General features: G+C 43.6%; 1 protein-coding gene across 2 annotated transcripts in view; it reads right to left on the bottom strand.

The window, feature by feature from the left end:
* Window positions 1-19,780, bottom strand: part of LOC140398538 (ras-related protein Rab-5C) — a 47,518-nt gene that overhangs the window by 15,279 nt on the left and 12,459 nt on the right. The gene's annotated exons all lie outside the window — the stretch shown is intronic.

The raw sequence follows: 19,780 nt of genomic DNA, 5'->3' as shown, positions 1-19,780 counted from the left end.
ATATGCACAAGCATGGGAGAAAGGGAAAAGGGGTATTTAGGAGGCAGGAAAAAGATTTTGCACGAGGACATGGTTTTCAAAGCGTTAGGGTCCCAGAAGTGTAACGGCTCTTTCGGTTTCCAGTGTTGGAGAAGAAAATGAAAAGGCATAAGGGAATAGTGGTCAGCTTCAAAGTGGAAGAAAAGCAAAAGGTGATTTGGGTTGCCATTATGGAAGATGATTATTTGTGGTCTCCACAATGCGCAAAGACTACATGTTTAAAATCAAGAATGCCTCTAGTTTAGAAGACTGAGGGATGAACTATTCAAGTTGATTAAAATGATAAATGACAAAATGGATGCAGTGTTATAAATGCTGGGTCAATTCAAATTTAAGACAGATAGAATGTTGTTAGGCAAGTGTATCAAGGAATACGGAACAAAGGCATATAAATTTGAGTTGATGTACAGGCCTTCATGATCTAACACTGAATGGTAGACAAGGCTTAATACGGCTGAATGATTTCATTAGAACCAGAATACGTGCGAGGACGGAAGTCGGAGACTGTAATCTCAATTGAACAGTAGCTTCAAAGAGTGTTATTGCTGGCATTATCATATGGATCAAACTGTAGAATGAGACAGATAAAGGAAACAGAATGAGACAAGAACTACACACCCAGAGGATACTGCCGATAAACATCTTAAGAAATTGACCTACACCCCTTCACAAAACACTGAAGAACACATGAAGCAGGATTCGGAGAGCAGTTTGCACAACAAATATAGAAATTGGAGGTGCTGTGTCTGAAAGTTTTTGAACCTATTTCTTAACTATAGTTAATTGAAATTATGCTTTATAATCCAAAGAAAAATCTTTCTACATAGAGACCTCAGAACATAAATTGGCATAGTGTTCCAGATGTACGCAAGGACTTTGATATATGCATACAAGTTAGAAATTATCTATTCAACAATCACATGATTGTCATCTATTTATTTAGTTCCCCTATCTACAAAACAATTGAATGAGTAAAGCACTGAATGTATCAGGTGAAAACTTTTGACATTTTCCCCTCAGTCAGTACGATCAACTAGATTTATTTGTCTTACTTTACAGTACCCTATGCAGTTCACAGAAAAAGCTATGCACATATTCGATCAATCAAAACATAAGTATACAACCACAATCAAGGGTATTCAGTTCCTCACTTACATCTATCATTATAGAGAAGAGCACTGTGTTAATCCAACACAATCACAAGAAATCCAAAGTTGCAATATTCCAAGCCTTTCTTTGCTGAATGTAGGGCTGCATCTTTCTTCAGTGGCTGTAGTAAACAGTAGCATCCAAAGGCTGCTGACTGCTTATCTGCCACTGAATGTTATCAGCTCACATTGTGAAAGGATCTGCCAAGTCACGGTCATGTTCAGTTAAAAGCAATTGGTGGGAGCTAACGTGTTTTGTAAAACCAATCTTTTGAAATTATTTATTTTGCACTTGTTGTTGGTTTCTAGTCCATTTTATAACTTGAGTACAAGCACTGGAAAGACGAATGTTATCAGAACACTAATGTTCTTGTAGGTTAGATTTAGAGATTTAGGAATTTAGTCATTTTAAGCCCACATGAACATGCTCAGAAATTTCCACAGCTTTTACCAATAGTGTAGTTCTATGATTTTTGAATAAAGAGTTACATCTGCTATTATTTAATCTAATGGAATCTTCCCGAAATCCAGGTAATTTTTGGAAAATGATAACCAACGCATCAACTATCACACTAGCCACTGTCTCCTTCAAGACCCTAGATGATCAGGGCCCAGGACATTTGTCATCCCACAGCTCCACATTTTGTTAAGTACCAGTTCCCTGGTGATTATAATTTTCCTCAGTTCCTTCCTCTCAATTCCTGATACACAGCTATTTATGGGGTGTTATTTGCATCCTCAATAATGAAGACTGATGCAAAATACCTGTTCAATCATCTGCAATCACCATTTTCTCCACCCCAATTGAGGGGCATTTTAGCGTGGCCAATCCACCTAGCCTGCACCTCTTTGGAGCGAGACCCATACAAACAAGGGGAGAATGTGCAAACCCCACACGGACAGTGACCTGGGACCGGGATCGAACCCAGGTCCTCGGCGCAGTGAGGCAGCAGTGCTAACCACTGCACCACGTGTTGCCACTAAAAACCACTTCGTCCCTGGGTGGAATCGGGCAATCACCATTTTCAATTAATTCTCATTTTCTGTATGACCATTCCTTTAATTTGTCTGTTTTCATAGAATCCCTACAGTGCAGGAGGCCATTCAGCCCATCAAGTCTGCACAGAGTCTTGGAAAGGTAACCTTACCTAGGCCCAATTTTTCACCCTTTTCCGGCAACCCCACCCACAGGGGCAAATTTATCGTCGCCAATCCACCCAACCGTCACATCTTTGGACTGTGGAGGAAACTGCAGCACCCGGAGGAAACCCACGCAGTTACGGGGAGAACGTACAAACTCGAACAACTCCACAGTCATCGGAGGTCAAAATTGAAACTGGTTCCCTGGTGCTGTGAGGCAGCAGTGCTAAGCACTATTTCTAGCTAGCTTTTGCATATACTCTATATTTTCCCCTCATTATTAATCTTGTAATTCTATCCTGCTCTTTATATTCTGTCCAATCTTCTGATCTACCACCCTTCTTTGTGCATTTATGTTTTTTACTTTAAGTTTGGTACTGCCTTCAACTTTAGTTAACCGCGCTGAAGGCGGTGATCAGGGGAGAGCTATCTCCATTAGGGCTCATAGGGAGAAGATAGAGGGCATGGAAAGGGAGAGGTTAATGGGGGAGATTTTAAGAGTGGACAGGAGATCCGCAGAGGCCCCTGAGGAGGGATTACTTGGGGAAAGGCGACGTCTCCAGACGGAGTTTGATCTGTTGACCACAGGGAAGGCAGAGGCGCAGGGGGCGACCTACGAGTATGGGGAGAAGGTGAGTCGGATGCTGGCACACCAGCTCCGTAAGAGGATGGCAGCAAGGGAAATAGGGGAGTCAAGGATGGAAGGGGAGCCACAGTGCGGAGTGCGACAAAAATAAACGAGGCATTCAAGGCCTTCTATGAGGAGCTGTACAGATCCCAGCCCCCCAGCGGGGGAAGAGGGGATGAGACGATTCCTAGACCAATTGAGATTCCCGAGGGTGGAGGAGCAAGAGGTGGCTGGTTTGGGGGCACCAATTGGGTTGGAGGAGCTGAACAAGGGTTTGGGGAGTATGCAGGCAGGGAAGGCCCCGGGACCGGATGGGTTCCCGGTGGCGTTCTACAGGAAGTACGTAGACCTGTTGGCCCCGCTACTAGTGAGGACCTTTAATGAGGCAAGGGAGGAAGGGACCCTGCCCCCGACAATGTCGGAGGCGATGATTTCTTTGATCCTAAAGTGGGACAAGGACCCACTGCAATGTGGATCGTACAGGCCGATCTCGCTCCTCAACGCGGATGCTAAGTTGCTGGCAAAAGTGCTGGCTACGAGAATTGAGGACTGTGTCCCGGGGGTGATTCACGAGGACCAGACGGGATTTGTAAAGGGCAGGCAACTAAACACCAATGTGCGGCGGCTCTTAAACGTGATAATGATGCCATCGGTGGAGGGAGAGGCGGAGATAGTGGCAGCTAAGGAAGCGGAGAAGGCCTTTGACAGAGTAGAGTGGGGGTACCTCTGGGAAGTGCTGCGTAGGTTTGGGTTCGGGGGAGGGTTTATTAGTTGGGTTAAGCTCCTTTACAGTGCCCCGGTGGCGAGTGTGGTGATGAATCGGTGGAGGTCGGAGTATTTTCGGCTATACCGTGGGATGAGGCAGGGGTGCCCCCTGCCCCCCTGTTGTTTGCATTGGCGATTGAACCCTTGGCCATATCATTGAGGGAGTCTAGGAAACGGAGGGGGGTGGTCCGAGGGGGAGAAGAGCATCGAGTGTCGCTTTATGCGGATGACCTGTTGCTGTATGTGGCGGATCTAGTGGAGGGGATGGTGGAGGTCATGCAGACTCTAAGGGAGTTTGGGGATTTTTCGGGCTATAAGCTCAATGTAGGGAAGAGTGAACTTTTTGTAGTACAGGCAGGGGACCAAGAAAGGGGGATAGGCGATCTACCGCTGAGAAGGGCGGAGGGGAGCTTTCGGTACCTGGAGATCCAGATAGCCAGGAGTTGGGGGGCCCTACATAAACTGAATCTGACGAGGTTGGTGGAGCAGATGGAGGAGAACTTCAAAAGATGGGACATGTTACTGCTCTCGCTAGCGGGTAGAGTGCAGTCGGTCAAAATGGTGGTCCTTCCGAGGTTTCTTTTTGTGTTTCAGTGCCTTCCCATCGTGATCACCAAGGCCTTTTTTAAGAGAGTAGGCAGGAGTATTATGGGGTTTGTGTGGGCGAACAGGACCCCGAGGGGAAGGAGAGGATTTCTGGAACGCAGTAGGGACCGAGGAGGGCTGGCGCTGCCGAACCTAGGGAGCTACTACTGGGCAGCAAATGTGGCGATGATCCGTAAGTGGGTGATGGAGGGAGTGGGGGCGGCATGGAAGAGGTTGGAGATGGCGTCCTGTAAAGGAACGAGCCTGGGGGCGCTGGTGACGGCACCGCTGCCGCTCTCACCGTCAAAGTACACCACGAGTCCGGTGGTGGCGGCAACGCTAAAGATCTGGGGCCAGTGGAGACGGCACAGGGGTGCAATGGGAGCCTCGGTGTGGTCCCTGATCAGGGGTAACCACCGCTTTGTCCCGGGGAGGAAGGACAGGGGGTTTCAGAGCTGGCATCGGGCGGGGATTAGAAGAATGTGGGACCTGTTCATTGATGGGACGTTTGCGAGCCTAGGGGCACTAGAGGAGAAGTTTGAGATACCCCCAGGAAATGCATTTAGATACAATCAGGTGAGGGCGTTTGTGAGGCGGCAGGTGAGGGAATTCCCGTTGCTCCCGGCACAGGAAATTCAAGACAGGGTGATCTCGGGTGTATGGGTCGGGGAGGGCAAGGTGTCGGCAATATACCAGGAGATGGAAGAGGGAGAAGCGTTGGTAGAGGAGCTGAAGGGTAAATGAGAGGAGGAGCTGGGGGAGGGGATTGAGGAGGGGTTATGGGCTGATGCCCTAGGTAGGGTTAATTCCTCTTCCTCGTGTGCCAGGCTTAGCCTGATACAATTTAAGGTGGTTCACAGAGCGCACTTGACAGGGGCGAGGTTGAGTAGGTTTTTTGGGGTAGGGGACAGATGTGGAAGGTGCTTAGGGAGTCCGGCGAACCATGTCCATATGTTTTGGTCATGCTCGGCACTGGAGGGGTTCTGGAGAGGAGTGACGGGAACAATATCTCAGGTGGTGAAAGTCCGGGTCAAGCCAAGCTAGGGGCTAGCAATATTTGGAGTAGTGGACGAGCCGGGAGTGCAGGAGGCGAAAGAGGCCAGCATTCTGGCCTTTGCGTCCCTAGTAGCCCGGCGAAGGATCTTGCTAATATGGAAGGAGGCGAAGCCCCCCAGCGTGGAGGCCTGGACAAACAACATGGCTGGGTTCATTAAGCTGGAGAGGATAAAGTTTGCTTGAGAGGGTCTGTGCAGGGGTTCTACAGGCGGTGGCAACCATTCCTAGACTATCTCGCGGAGCGTTAGAGGAAGGTCGGTCAGCAGCAGCAGCCAACCAGGGTGGGGGGTCCTGCGAAGGGGGGTGGTTTGCCTAGGGGGTGTTTGAGCAAGAGAACACATGAAAGATTTGGGAAACTGGCATGTACGGGAGCCAGTGTACAAAGCTCTGTAACATATCGTTTTACCATGTATATATCTTGCTATGTGCGTTTTCTTTCCATTTTGTTACGGGGGGGGTTATTGTTTGTAAGGGTGAAAAATTGTGTGAAAAAACTTTAATAAATATATATTTTAAAAAAACTTTAGTTAACCACGGATGGTGGGTCCTCCCCTTGGAATGTTTCTTTCTTGTAGGAATGTATCTATTGTGCATTCTGAAATACCCCTTTGAATGTCTGCCACTGCAGCTCTATTGATTTATCCCTTAATCTCATTTGCTAGTTCACTTCAGCTAGTTTTGTTTTCATTCCCACATAATTTCCCTCAAGTTTAAAATACTTGTCTCAAGGGGCAGCAGAGTGGTTAGCTCTGCTGCCTCACGGCACTGAGGACTCAGGTTCGATCCTGGCCCCAGGTCACTGTCTGTGTGGAGTTTGCACATTCTCCCAGCGTCTGTGTGGGTCCCACCCTCACAGAACAAAAAAATGTGCACGGTAGGTGGATTAGCCATGCTAAATTGCCCCTCAAATGGAAAATGGGGTACTCTAAATTTATTAAAAATTTAGTCTGGGATGCAATCTTCGCCCCCTCAAACAATGTAAACTTTAATCATTTATTATGATCACTGTTACCTAGGGGCACCTTCACTATTAGGTTATCAATTAATCCTAGCTCGTTGCAAAATACCAGGTCTGATTTAGCTTTCTCTATGGTTGACTGCAGAACCTATTTAGAAAACATTCAATGAACTCACCTAGGCTACCTTTGCCCATCTGATTTTTCCACTCTTATGCAAATTAAAATCTCCCATGATTATTGCTGTACCTTTCTGCCAAGCTCCTAGTATTTCTTCCCTTGTACTCTGTCCTACCAAATACTTACAAATCGGGGGCCTGTACACCACTCCCAAGTGACCTCTTGCCTTTATTTCTTATCTCAACCAACATCCTGGTTTCCTGAACTTGGGTCATCCTGTCTAACCCGCTAAAAGCACTAATTAGCAGAACCACCCCTTGACCGTTTCCTACCCTTCCTAAAAGTCACAGACTCTTCAATATTCAGGTTCTAATTTATACAATCCAAAGCCACCTCTCTAATAACCACCAGAATAACCGCACTAATTTGTATTTACGCTCAGTTCAGGAGACAATTCCCATTTGGAGTGCATTTTTTGTATGGCCTTCCAAATCCAGTGTGCACAGTTGGATTTTATCTGGCATTCATCATTAATCTGCTCAGAGTAAAAACAAACATTTCAGGTATGTGCACATATACCATTTTAAATTCTGTTTCAGCTCAACTGTTCTGGCTGAATATTTTAATCATTTACCTAGATAGCAATTTAATTTGGAAAAGATAATTTCAAAGCATGGAGTAAAACATGGAAACAAAAATAACTATTCAAGAAAGAAATTAACAAATCCCTTAGGCAGCATTAGGGTCCTGAAGGAGACACCAGATTAAAATTCTATTTTGGGAAAAAGATAATTTAGAGGCTTGTGTACGCTGATGTCTCGGAATTGACAGGGCAAACACAACTGCCCCGAGACATAGCATAAGAGTTAGACTAACTCCCTGTTAAGTGAACTTGCAAACTGTCCAATTTCAGGTGAGGGGCAGAGAAGGGATTAAGAGAAATTCCTTCATGAAAAAGATTTTTTTTAAAAATGAATTCAAGGGATGTGGGCTTTACTGGCTAGGCCAGCATTTATTGCCCATCCCAAATTGCCCTCAAGGTGGTGGAGAGCTGCCTCTTGAAATGCTGCAGTCCATGTGGTATGGTTAGGGAGGACTTCCAGGAGAATATATCTCAAGAGGTGGAGAAAACACAATTTAATTTAGTAATTTCCCAGTTCTCACATCTCAAAATAGTCACAGCCAATCACTTTTAAAGTCACTGATTATAGGCAAACTAAGATTCCATAATGGGACAAATGCCCACTTAATTGTTTTATGCCGCTGATGGGAGAAGTAATGTTGGCTACGACATCTGAATAACGCCAAAGCATTTTATATCCATCTGTTTTTGGAGGCAAGATTCTTGCCTGAAGGGCAGCACCTTCAATTCAGCACCAAAGTTGAGCATTCTGGAGCGATTTGAGTTGAATTCTTGCTTGCACCCAGAATAGAACATAGAACAGTACAGCACAGAACAGACCCTACGGCCCTCGATGTTGTGCCGAGCATTGTCCGAAACCAAGATCAAGCTATCCCACTCCCTGTCATTCTGGTGTGCTCCATGTGCCTGTCCAATAACCGCTTGAAAGTTCCTAAAGTGTCCGACTCCACTATCACAGCAGGCAGTCCATTCCACACCCGAACCACTCTTAGTAAAGAACCTACCTCGGACATCCCTCCTATATCTCCCACCCTGAACCTTATAGTTATGCCCCCTTGTAACAGCTACATCCACCCGAGGAAATAGTCTCTGAACATCCACTCTATCTATCCCCCTCATCATCTTATAAACCTCTATTAAGTCGCCTCTCATCCTCCTCCGCTGCAAAGAGAAAAGCCCGAGCTCCCTCAACCTTTCCTCATAAGACCTATCCTGCAAGCCAGGCAGCATCCTGGTAAATCTCCTTTTCACCCTTTCCAATGATAATGAGGTGACCAGAACTGCACATAATACTCCAAATGTGGTCTCACCAGAGTCATGTATAGTTGCAGCATAACCCCACGGCTCTTAAACTCAAGCCCCCCGTTAATAAACGCTAACACACTACAAGCCTTCTTCACGGCTCTATCCACTTGAATGGCAACCTTCAGAGATCAGTGGACATGAACCCCAAGATCTCTCTGTTCCTCCGCATTCCTCAGAACCCTGCCGTTGACCCTGTAATCCGCATTCAAATTTTTTCTACCATAATGAATCACCTCGCACTTATCAGGGTTAAACTCCATCTGCCATTTTTCAGCCCAGCTCTGCATCCAATCAATGTCTCTTTGCAGCCTACAACAGCACTCCACACCTCATCCACTACTCCACCAATCTTGGTGCCATCAGCAAATTTACTGAACCACCCTTCAGCCCCCTCCTCCAAGTCATTGATAAAAATCACAAATAGTGATAAAAATCACAAATAGCAATCTTAGATTTGAGGCAAGAGTGAAATCACTGGGCAAAACGATCACTTGGATGAATCAAGTAGCAACAGGGAATGCAAAATAAGAACTGCAGCAGAGATATCTGGACAATAACTATCCAATAACTTGGGCAGCATGGTAGCATTGTGGATAGCACAATTGTTTCACAGCTCCAGGGTCCCAGGTTCAATTCCCGGCTTGGGTCACTGTCTGTGCGGAGTCTGCACGTTCTCCCCGTGTGCGTGGGTTTCCTCCGGGTGCTCCGGTTACCTCCCACAGTCCAAAGATGTACGGGTTAGGTGGATTGGCCATGCTAAATTGCCCATAGTGTCCAAAATTGCCCTTAGTGTTGGATGGGGTTGCAGGGTTATGGGGATTGGGTGGAGGTGTGGACCTTGGGTGGGGTGCTCTTTCCAAGAGCCGGTGCAGACTCGATGGGCCGAATGGCCTCCTTCTGCACTGTAAATTCTATGAACTAACAGCCAAATAATTGATTTTGTTGAAAATCATAAAATGGTCTTATCCTGTGTTGTAACCATTTGGCAGATCATGTCCAAACTGGCCCTCTGCCAGGAGCAACTCGGTTAGTCCCACTCCCCCACCTTCCCATGCAAGTTTCTCTTCAGATAAGGAACCAATTCCCTTTTGAAAGCTACAACTGAATCCCCTCCACCATATTTCAGACAATCAGTCCAGAACTCACCTACTCATTGCATTAAAGATTCTTTTCTCATGTCACTTTTGGATCTTACGCCATTCACCTGAAATCAGTGTTCCCTGGTGGACAAAAGCTGGGCTTATTTCAGCAGTTACTGTAAAGTCACATTATTTTTAAATGACTGATGGCAACTCAAGTGCAATTTCCTTTTCTAGACTAACCAATGTCAAATGTTGTTCATCGCAAGTGATTTAATCAATGGCACAGCTGGCATGATGGGCCAAATGACTAACTTCTTTCCTGTAAAGCTACCCGATTGGAGAAAACTAGGGGTAGCGATTGAAGAGGCAGATTGCAAAGCAGAATTTCAAGCTAAGATCAAGTGTAATGTAGATTGAGCCTGGCTCAGATCTGGTATGTCTCTCTTGTGGGGACCATGAATTGGATTCAATTCGAATTGGTTTTTGGAGCAGACGAGGAGCTGGATTAGGGGTTCGCCCCTGACCCACACTCTGAGCCTTGGCTTTGTAACTCAGAAAAAGTAATAAAAAGAGGGTGTGTATTTCAGAGTTTGATTGCAAGGTAGTTACGACAATGCGACCAATCGGGAGTAGAAGACCCAAGATGACCAATCGTGAGTAGAGAGCCAACAGTAGAGAATGTCACAAGATTACTCAGAATTTGCTATGAATTTCAGAGCTTCTCAAAGCATGGGATTAGCTATCTGAGTCGTGAATGTCGACATCTGGTTGATAGTTTAAGAAGCCAGCAACTCCCTCTCTTCAACATAGCCATGATAACGCTACCAATAATGAATAGGAGACCTAACACTCCAGAATGTCAGAATTTGTTCTTGGTGAAGGAAAGGGGAAAGCGCACTTAATCAAAAGAGGAAGTCACTATCAGACCTGAAAGACAATGATTAACTCAGATGTTAGTTTAATTTGCCTATTCAGCCAGGCTAAGTAAGCACCCCTGCAGCAAATTGTCTTTACAATACCATTGCTTAATCACACACAGAAATAACAAACATAACATTTAATTATGACTAACTTTCTTTTAATTGGCTTGACATTTATAAATGGCCCTTGAATTCAATTGCTTGTATAGAACACTTTACCTTTACAAAGTACCTCGGCTAAAATGGCATTAAAAAAGTCTACAACTTTGCTGCTGTCAGTTTCAGCAGCTATTTACATCAAAGCCGGTCAGCCAAATTAATGGCATCTATTGGATTTTATTTGAGCGCGATTTGGTTTTAATAGATTACAAGTGGGATCACAGTGGTTAGCACTGCTGTATCTTAGCACCAGGGACCTGGGTTCAATTCCAGCCTCGGATGACTGTGTGGAGTTTGCACGTTCTCCGTGTCTGCGTGGGTTTCCTCCCGGTGCTCTGGTTTCCTCCCACTGTCCAAAGAGGGGCAGGTTAGGTGGAGTTATGGGGGTAGGGGAGTGGGTCTGGATGGTGTATTCTTTCAGGAGGTCCATGCAGACCTAATGGGCCAAATGGCCTCTTTCCATACTGTAGGAATTTCACAGTTCTATGAAAGCATTTAGGAAGACAAGGCAGGAAAGAAAGCAATTACTGGAGATCCTTCCTCTGAACTCTTATCAAAAAGTGAAGCAGGTTTTTGACTCCCTGCCTCAGGAGTTCCAGCTAATATATAGATAAATTCCAGATTTCACATTACAGAAACAAAACAAGCTGATGTGCTGGTTGCTTTTAACCTGCACATTATAGTGTGTAAAGCCTCTTGCCCAAACTGAAACTCCGACATTGAGCTTCTGTTTACTTCAGACTGTGATTTTCAGGAACAGAATTGGTGTACCCTGAAATTGTTGAAACTTATGTCATAGTAAAGATGCATTGTAAAGATGCATCCCTCGCCTGTACAATCATGGGCGGTGACATATTGTATTGAAAGTGCCAGGTCATCATTTTCTGAGACCTTGGCCCTCCTTTTTGGTGTGCTTGGTGCAATGATATTGATTTACTATCAGAATTTGCTATGAGGTCATGATTTACTATCAGAATTTAGAAATAATTGTGTTGCCCTCATTAGGCATCTTATTTGGTGGTGTAGTTTTAACAGGGTCAATTGCAAAGTGATAGAAATTAAGCTCTGATGAAAGGTCATCTCCCTGAAACATTAACTGTTTCTCTCTACAGGTGCTGCCTGGCCTCCTGAGTATTTCCAACATTTTTTGGTTTCTATCAGGTTTCCAGCATCCGCAGTACTCTGCTTTTGTAATACAAATTATTTCTGAAGAGAGGGAGGTGCTGGCTTTGTCTTAAACTATCTAAAATGTGGACTTCCACAATTCATATAGCTAATCCCATGCTTTGAGAAGGTCATTAATGATCATAATATGCCCAATTATATCGTAAAATCAAAGGCAGAAATCAGAAATATCACAGGGATTGGGCAGCTTGGGCAACAGAGGCATCTAGGTTCTATATTGTTTGCTGCAATCTGGAAGGAAGAGGGTGGGGCAGTAGGGGTGGCACAGCGTCACTGTTCCCGTTAATCCCTGAACCAGACAAATCTAAATCCTCAAGGTGAATCATCTCTCTATAATTTTAGTGTTCAATTCTGTCCGTCAGTTCAACGGTTAACTATCTATTTTAAAACACTTCCGGCTGAAGTAGCATCACACCAATGGATTTTTATTTTGCCCATTGCAAACACTTCTCCCTATCCACTGATATGCTTGCTGCAGTACACTGCAATTATTAGTCCAGCAAACTGGTTTAAAATCATCACTGGAAGATTAGGCAGTAGAATGCTTTAACTTGCGCCACTTATCACTTTTTTCATCATAGTCACTTGCAGGCCATTTAGTGCATTGCACGACTGTTGTCATTGTAAAACACCACATCAAACAAGCAACACCACAAGCAATCAGTAGCATAGTTAAAAATAACACTGCTTTTTGAAAAGAGTTTCAGGCAACTGATGTGTATAACTGTCTAGGAAGTTATTAGCAACAACATCCACTGTATATCAAATTCCTAGGTGTGCATGTCACCAACAATCTGTCCCGGTCCACCTATGTCGACGCTACGACAAAGAAATCACAACAGCGCCCATACTTCCTCAGCAAACTAAGGAAATTTGGCATGTCCACAGTGACTCTTATTTTTACAGATGCACCATAGAAAGCACCCTATCTGGCTGCATCACAGCCTGAAATGGCAACTGCTCGGCCCAAGACCGCAAGAAACTTCAGAGAGTTGTGAACACTGGACAGTCCATTACACAAACCCGCCTCCCATCCATTGATTTTGTCTACACCTCCCGCTGCCGTGGGAAAGCAGGCAGCATGATCAAAGACCCCTCCCACCTGGGTTATTCTCTCTTCCAACTTCTTCCACTGGGCAAGAAATAGAGAAGTCTGAGAACAAGTTCAAAAACAGCTCCTCCCCTGCTAGTACCGGACTCCTGAATGACCTTCTTATGGACTGAACTGATTTCTTCACACATCTTCTCTATTGAGTAGTACTACACTCGGACTGCTCACCCGATGCCTATGCATTGTGTCTTTATGTATGTCCTATGTTTTTTCATATATGATCTGTCTGGACTGTATGCAGAACAATACTTTTAACTATACCTCGGTACACGTGACAATAAATTGTTGTGTTGGAAATGCACCTGGGCATAAATGAACCACAATCTACTACAATAGGAACGTCATTAAAGTCTCCATTTTGGAACTTGAGGGGAGTAATACGACTTTACCAATACACTTGCTGAATTGTTAATCAAAGTATTGTAATTATTTACTAAAATGAGGAGCAAACGGTGATCTGTCAATGAAAAACATATGAGCTAGACCGCATAAAAACAAATTAGCTACTAAAGCTGCAGAAAGTGTCCAAAATTATACCCAGTGTTTGTTTTAACACATGGTCATATCTCTTTTCAGCCATGTCATAAAGGAACTATCTGAATCCAGAATAAAAACCCCATCGCTGCATCAAATAACTGGTAAGACTATAATACAAAAGGTGCAAAGAATGGTGGAAGTGACCAGGTGAAATTCCTCAAATTCTCCTTCAGTTATGGGTGGCGCAATAGCAGCAGTTAGCACTGTTGCTTCACAGCATCAGGCACCCGGTTTCGATTCCTGGCTTGGGTCAGTCTGTTTATTCGCCCAGTGTCTGCGTATTTGCTTCCACAAGAACTGAAAGACATGTTTGTTAGGTGAATTGGACATTGTGTACCCGACTAGGCACCGTGTGGAGACTAGGGGATTTTTGCAGAACTTCATTGCAGTGTTAATGCAAGCCTACTGGTGGCACTAATAACAATTATTCCTCCCTCCACAAACTTCAAGACACTGAAACACACTAAATAGTTTTACAGGCAATGGCACACCCTGAAATCTTCCCTAATTTGCCTATTCTTTGGCAAGGCAAGATGTTGATGAGCTATTTTCCATCATAGCATCGCAGCCAAGCTTAATCTGATTCTCGAATTGCCATTGGTGCTGTTCCCATCAAGAGTTATTAGATAATTAACCAGTGTGGAAAACTAGTGCACTTCCACCCTCCTTTCAGACATTAAGCCCAAACAACCGTGGTTGAATCAATGTGGCAAAGAAAACTAGAACTTTCCTGATCTGTATGGCGCAGTATTTTCATCCACTTCAGAATGCAGGAGGAAAGACAAGGGTGAAAAGGAAACTCGACAGAACAAGATTTCCTTCATTCTCTTTGAAACTGTTTCAAAATTTACCTAAAACATTTTTGCAAGTCCCAAATCTGTGCTGCATTAGATAAGGCACATGGAAGCTGAATGCTACAGATAGCAGGCAGAGGGGAGGAGATTAAATCAGACAAAGAGACAGCCAATGATCCCAATTAAAATTAAGATAATGCCCCAGAACTAGTATAGATGCTGCTTTCCACACGAGAAAAGGTCTTCAGATGCACACCATCCCAAACCCCATAGAAAAACTGTCAAGAAAGATATTGGAGCTGTCAATGCTTATGACAAGCTAGCCCAGCACAAATCTCCACCTTGAAGGAAGTCACAGTGAGGGATTTAAAAACATTTAATCAAAAGAAAGGCTTGAACAGGGGAAAAAATATTCAAACTTCAGCTTGAAGGAAAACAGCAAATCATTTTAAGTAACATCGCAGTCTAGCCTGTACCCATCAGGAATATATCCCTGCTTGTAGATTTTTCTTTACATACAGAATAAAATTCTGGACGTAAATCGGAGCTTCAGCTGCAGACAATGGCAAATACGTATTCTCCAATGTCTAAGATACTTCTTGGCAGTAAAGCAATTGCAGAATAGCATTAATATATTAGCATACATGAAATGGCTCACAAAATGCTCAGGTCTTTGTTGAAATTTCTTTTGCATTTCTCAAATGAAGAATGTATTCAAGATATTGGATATTTGCTCTCCAGTGTCATGCATCTATTTCCATCCGTTATTTGCTTCTCTCTGGCATTAGGCCGCAGTTAAATGGTCAGATGTGGTCTAATTATTTGTGTCCTCTCAGCTGTCCCATGGGGGAAACCAACCAACCTATGTTAGGTGAAGACGACAGCAAAGAACTACCACTCAACTCCAATGTTAATCCAGCTCTGATTATTTCCATTTAACAAACCAAATGTGTATCAAGTTTTCTCTAAACTCAAGTGTGCTGTCTACGCCAGGGCAAAGCTGACAACTGAGAATTTAACAGCCATAAAAATGCTTATAATGGTGCCATTGATTCATCCCATGTAATGAATGTACAAATTTCAGATATATTGAATATGTATTCGGTGAAGTAAGGGTTAAAAACCAGTGTCGACTGCTTCAGTAATGTTTGGAAAAATCCTGGTTTGCAAGACAGAGGTGCAATTAAAGCATTGTAAAAGTTTGGGCGAATGTATTTTTGTTTATATTAAGAGGGTTCCCTGCGGAGTAGTTAGAAACATTGGGTTCGGCTTAGTGAGACAATGTAGTTAATGGGAAGAACCAGGGACCAAAGCAGTCAAATGTTGAGGCTCAGTTTTATGGTTGGAAGGTGAGCCAAGAGACTATGTGAAGAAATACAGCCAGAGATTCTGCATTATTCTGACAGGGTGTAGGGTCTCTATCTTTCAAGCAGTCTTAAAAGATCTCTCTTTCTCAAAGTGGAAAATCCAAGGCATTTTTATATAGCAAGAATGCCCGAGTGCCAACTGTTTTTAAAAGTGGATTGAGACCAGAAATGTTTTTTGTTGTTTACATGGAAATAAAGATAGCAGTTAAGGGTTACTGTGACACTATATTGATTAGCATTATTTAAGGGACAATTGTAAGCTATTTTCTTGTGTGATGTTGAAGACATTTTAATACAGTGTTAGTAATAAGGATGTTTTAATATACCATATCCCTATTTTGCATGAAATCATTCCTGGAGCGAGATAACCTTACTTCGCGGTCTTACAAAATTAAAAATAAAATATTGGGGTTTCTGTCCAGTATCCTAGCCACTGTTAGGGTCTGGTCCGGGATCATAATACCCAAAATATGTATTTCCATGCTTTTGTTTTGGACTACAAGTCAAACACCAAATGTGTGGCTCAAACAATTTTCTATAATTCCCCGACCATTTTAAAATCATCTGAAGTGGAATTATCTTTTTAAGAGGGCGTATTTGTCTAAATAGTAACGGCAAGTTAACTAAATGACAAGAATAAAAGTACTCAGGGCCATAGGAAGAGGATCGCTTTGCCATTCAATAAGATCATGGCTGACGTGCGACATACTCACTTTTGGCCTTGCCCCATAATATTTCTAGCTTACAAAATATCTAATTGTAAATTCAGCTTTTAAAAGCAACTTAAGAACAGAATAGGCTGATTAACTGATCGATGATACTGATTTGATTGATATAAATATTTTCTTGCACAAACTAAACTGCAGCATCAATAGCACCAACTGTCAAATCTAGAAACCTTCAGCAGAGTACTTTAAAAAAATATCCTGACCAGAATACTAAACAGTTTCCACTACAATATTCCACAGATGCCAAAATTTCATCCAATGACTACACAAGCTGCCACCCAAGTAAACTGCAACATGCCTGAGTCAATAGTCATAACCATATGATCACCATCCTCCCAAACCAGGTGTTACAAAATTAAGTCTACATATTGGAACCACTAGTTTGTACCATAGGCTAGGATACCATTTTGCCAGTGGAGGTTACTGACATTAATCAGTAATTCATGAACCCATCTCTTTCTGGTACCACTAACCCCATCTCTTTCTGGCATCACTAAACTGACTTTTCACATTGCAGGTTACTAAATTCCTGCTAAAGTAAAAACCTCAGCATCTTTTAGTCATTATGTTTTGGCAGTGGATCTTAATTCCATTACTGATGGTTAAATGGTTCACTTTTGTACTATACCATTCTGCTCATTAAATATCATCCCCACAATTTTCCAATATAACAGCATTCCACTGTTGACACAGATTTAATTTTTCAGGATTAACCAAAAGATGAGCATTTTTCAGTTGGGGAAAAATAATATTTTTGTTGCTGGTCATTTTACCAGAAATTGCAGGTATGTTTGTAGTGTATTTGTACATTTACATGAAGCATCTTTCTGCAATCCGCTGGAATTGAGCAGAGGATTTCAACTATTCAGTCAGGCTGACTAGCTAAAAATCACATTCAGTTTCTTTCCTGCCCCTGAAACAAATGATTTTAATTGGTATTAATAATGAAATGTCAAGGGGCAGGTTTTATTTTATAAATTTTTCCAATTAAGGGGCAATTTAGCATGGCCAATCCATCTACCCTGCACACCTTTGGTTTGTGGGGGTGAAACCCATGCAAACACGGGGAGAATGTGCAAACTCTGCATGGACAGTGACCCAGAGCCGGGATCGAACCTGGGACCTCGGCACCGTGAGGATGCAGTGCTAACCACTGCACCACCGTGCTGCCCAGGGCAGTTTTAATTCTGTCTGCAATTCTAGTCTACACAGATAGGATATCGAGTTTAAAAGATTTGAGGGCCAGAAGGCACAAGAGTTAAGTGACACAAGTATAGAACTAAGTTAGTTGTCAGGAACTGCTACTACACAAATAGTTGGTAACCTCAAACGCGTTTGTGGCATCAAGTGTGTGAATTTTCTGCAAGCATTCAACAAGGAATTGAAAGAGTTCTTGAATGATTGCAAGATGTTGAAATTTTAAAAATATATATTTTATTGAAATGTTTCATAACAAAATACACCATACATAAAGGTACCACAAAAATAGCACAATCAATACTTAACCCCACTAAACCCAAGCCCTCAAACATAGAACACCCCACCCCCCCCACACACACACAGCTGACAGTGACCAACTGTTTGAAAAAGGAAATGAATGGCTGCAATCTCAAGTAGAAGCCTTCTACCAACCTCTTAATGGCCTACTTGATCATTGTAAGATACAAGAACTTCATTAGTTCACCCAGCCAGGCTGAGGCACTGGGCAGAGAACTTGTCTCCGGACTATCAATGAGGACATTCGTCTTCACCCATGTCTGCAACACCAGCAAGTACAAAACCCGAAAATGGGTCCATGCTTGAGCTCGGTATCAAGAATCTCTGATATGGTGTTAAAGAAGGAGAAGACTCAGAAACTTTCAAGTTTAGAAACTTTCAAGTTTAGGACAGACCAGAACATGTGGCTACGATTCGCCAGCCCCCCCCCCCCCCCCCGCCCCGCAATGGTGGGTGGCGGCAGAGTGTACAGGAGTTTTACTAGGACAGACTTAAATGGTGCAGCTGAACTTTTCCTGTGTTTGGTACTCATTTGTGTGAGTATTTTTATGATCTCCATGGAAACTAATCGCCTAAAAGAACAGGCCTTACCAAGCAGCCCAAATGGAATAAACCTATGAACAAGATTTCACTTTTTCTAACTTTCAAACCAAAATTGACATAAAGTAAACACGTGTTAATAGGCAAATTGTATTCACTACAAACTATACCGTGCTGGGCAGCACAGTAGCACAAGTGGATAGTATTGTGGCTTCACAGCGCCAGGGTCCCAAGTTCAAGTCCCCGCTGGGTCACTGTCTGTGCGGAGTCTGCATGTTCTCCCCGTGTTTGCGTGGGTTTCCTCCGGGTGCTCCGGTTTCCTCCCACAGTCAAAGACGTGCAAGCTAGGTGGATTGGCCGTGATAAATTGCCCTCAGTGACCAAAAAGGTTAGGAGGGGTTATTGGGATAGGGTGGAGGTAAGGGCTTAAGTGGGTCGGTGCAGACTCGATGGGCTGAATGGCCTCCTTCTGCAATGTTCTATAAATTGCAGTTTAAACAGACGATACAAAGCTGGATCTCTCACCAGATTTTTCAGCTGTCCCACACATGAGCCCTGTACAGAATAAAAGCTAATTATTGCAGATGCTGGAATCTGAAACCAAAAGAGAAAATGCTGGAAAATCTCAGCAGGTCTGGCAGCATGAGAGAGAAAAGAGCGAATGTTTCAAGTCCAGTGACACTTTGTCAAAGCTCTTTACTCTCCTCACAGATGCTGCCAGACTTGCTAAGATTTTCCAGCATTTTCTCTTTTGAGCTCTGTACAGCCTGCCTGCTTTTATTTCCTGCTGAAATCTGTTCTCCAAATCCAAAAGGACACCACAATGTTCTCAATCAGCCTGTTTTCCTTGCAACCCGAAGCCAGTCAGATTTCCTAGAAGTCTGATGACAGTCAGGAATCCAAGCACCCACCCACCTTTGCAAAACTTTAAATTTTGATTTCACTTTTCATTAGTACAGGATTTGAAACCAAAGTCAGCTTAGACAACAGCTTAAACACACCTCACCATCACTGCCGCACACCCTAACCTATCTCAGAGTCTCCCAAACACTGGATTTCATATGTTAACATCTGGCACATTAACACAATGCAACCATGACAGTGTTAGATCCGACCTTAACCTGGAAATAAGCTGAGCTCAGAATGTTCACAATTTGGAGCACAGAGCATTTAAAAATATATATTTTTATTAAAGGCATTTTGTGTACGTACATCAAACTATCAACACCAAACATCAACAGGAGCAGAGAATGCAGGCCCCCAACATCCCAACACACTGTAACCTCAATTTCCCCCCTTAGCCCCCCCCATTCCCGACACCTCAATTCACCTTGAAGAAATAGATAAATGGTTTCCACTTCTGGGTGAAGCACCTCCTCTGCCCCCCCCCCCCCCCCCCCGTATGGAGAACTTGGCCGTGGCCAAATGCAGGAATTCTGCCAGGTCACTCACCCACACCCTCCTCTTTTGGCTGC

The sequence above is a fragment of the Scyliorhinus torazame genome, chromosome 21 (genome assembly GCF_047496885.1).
Source record: "Scyliorhinus torazame isolate Kashiwa2021f chromosome 21, sScyTor2.1, whole genome shotgun sequence".
NCBI lineage: Eukaryota > Metazoa > Chordata > Chondrichthyes > Carcharhiniformes > Scyliorhinidae > Scyliorhinus > Scyliorhinus torazame.
The sequence above is the reverse complement of the archived record's forward strand: the minus strand, read 5'-3'. Positions and strand labels throughout refer to the sequence as shown.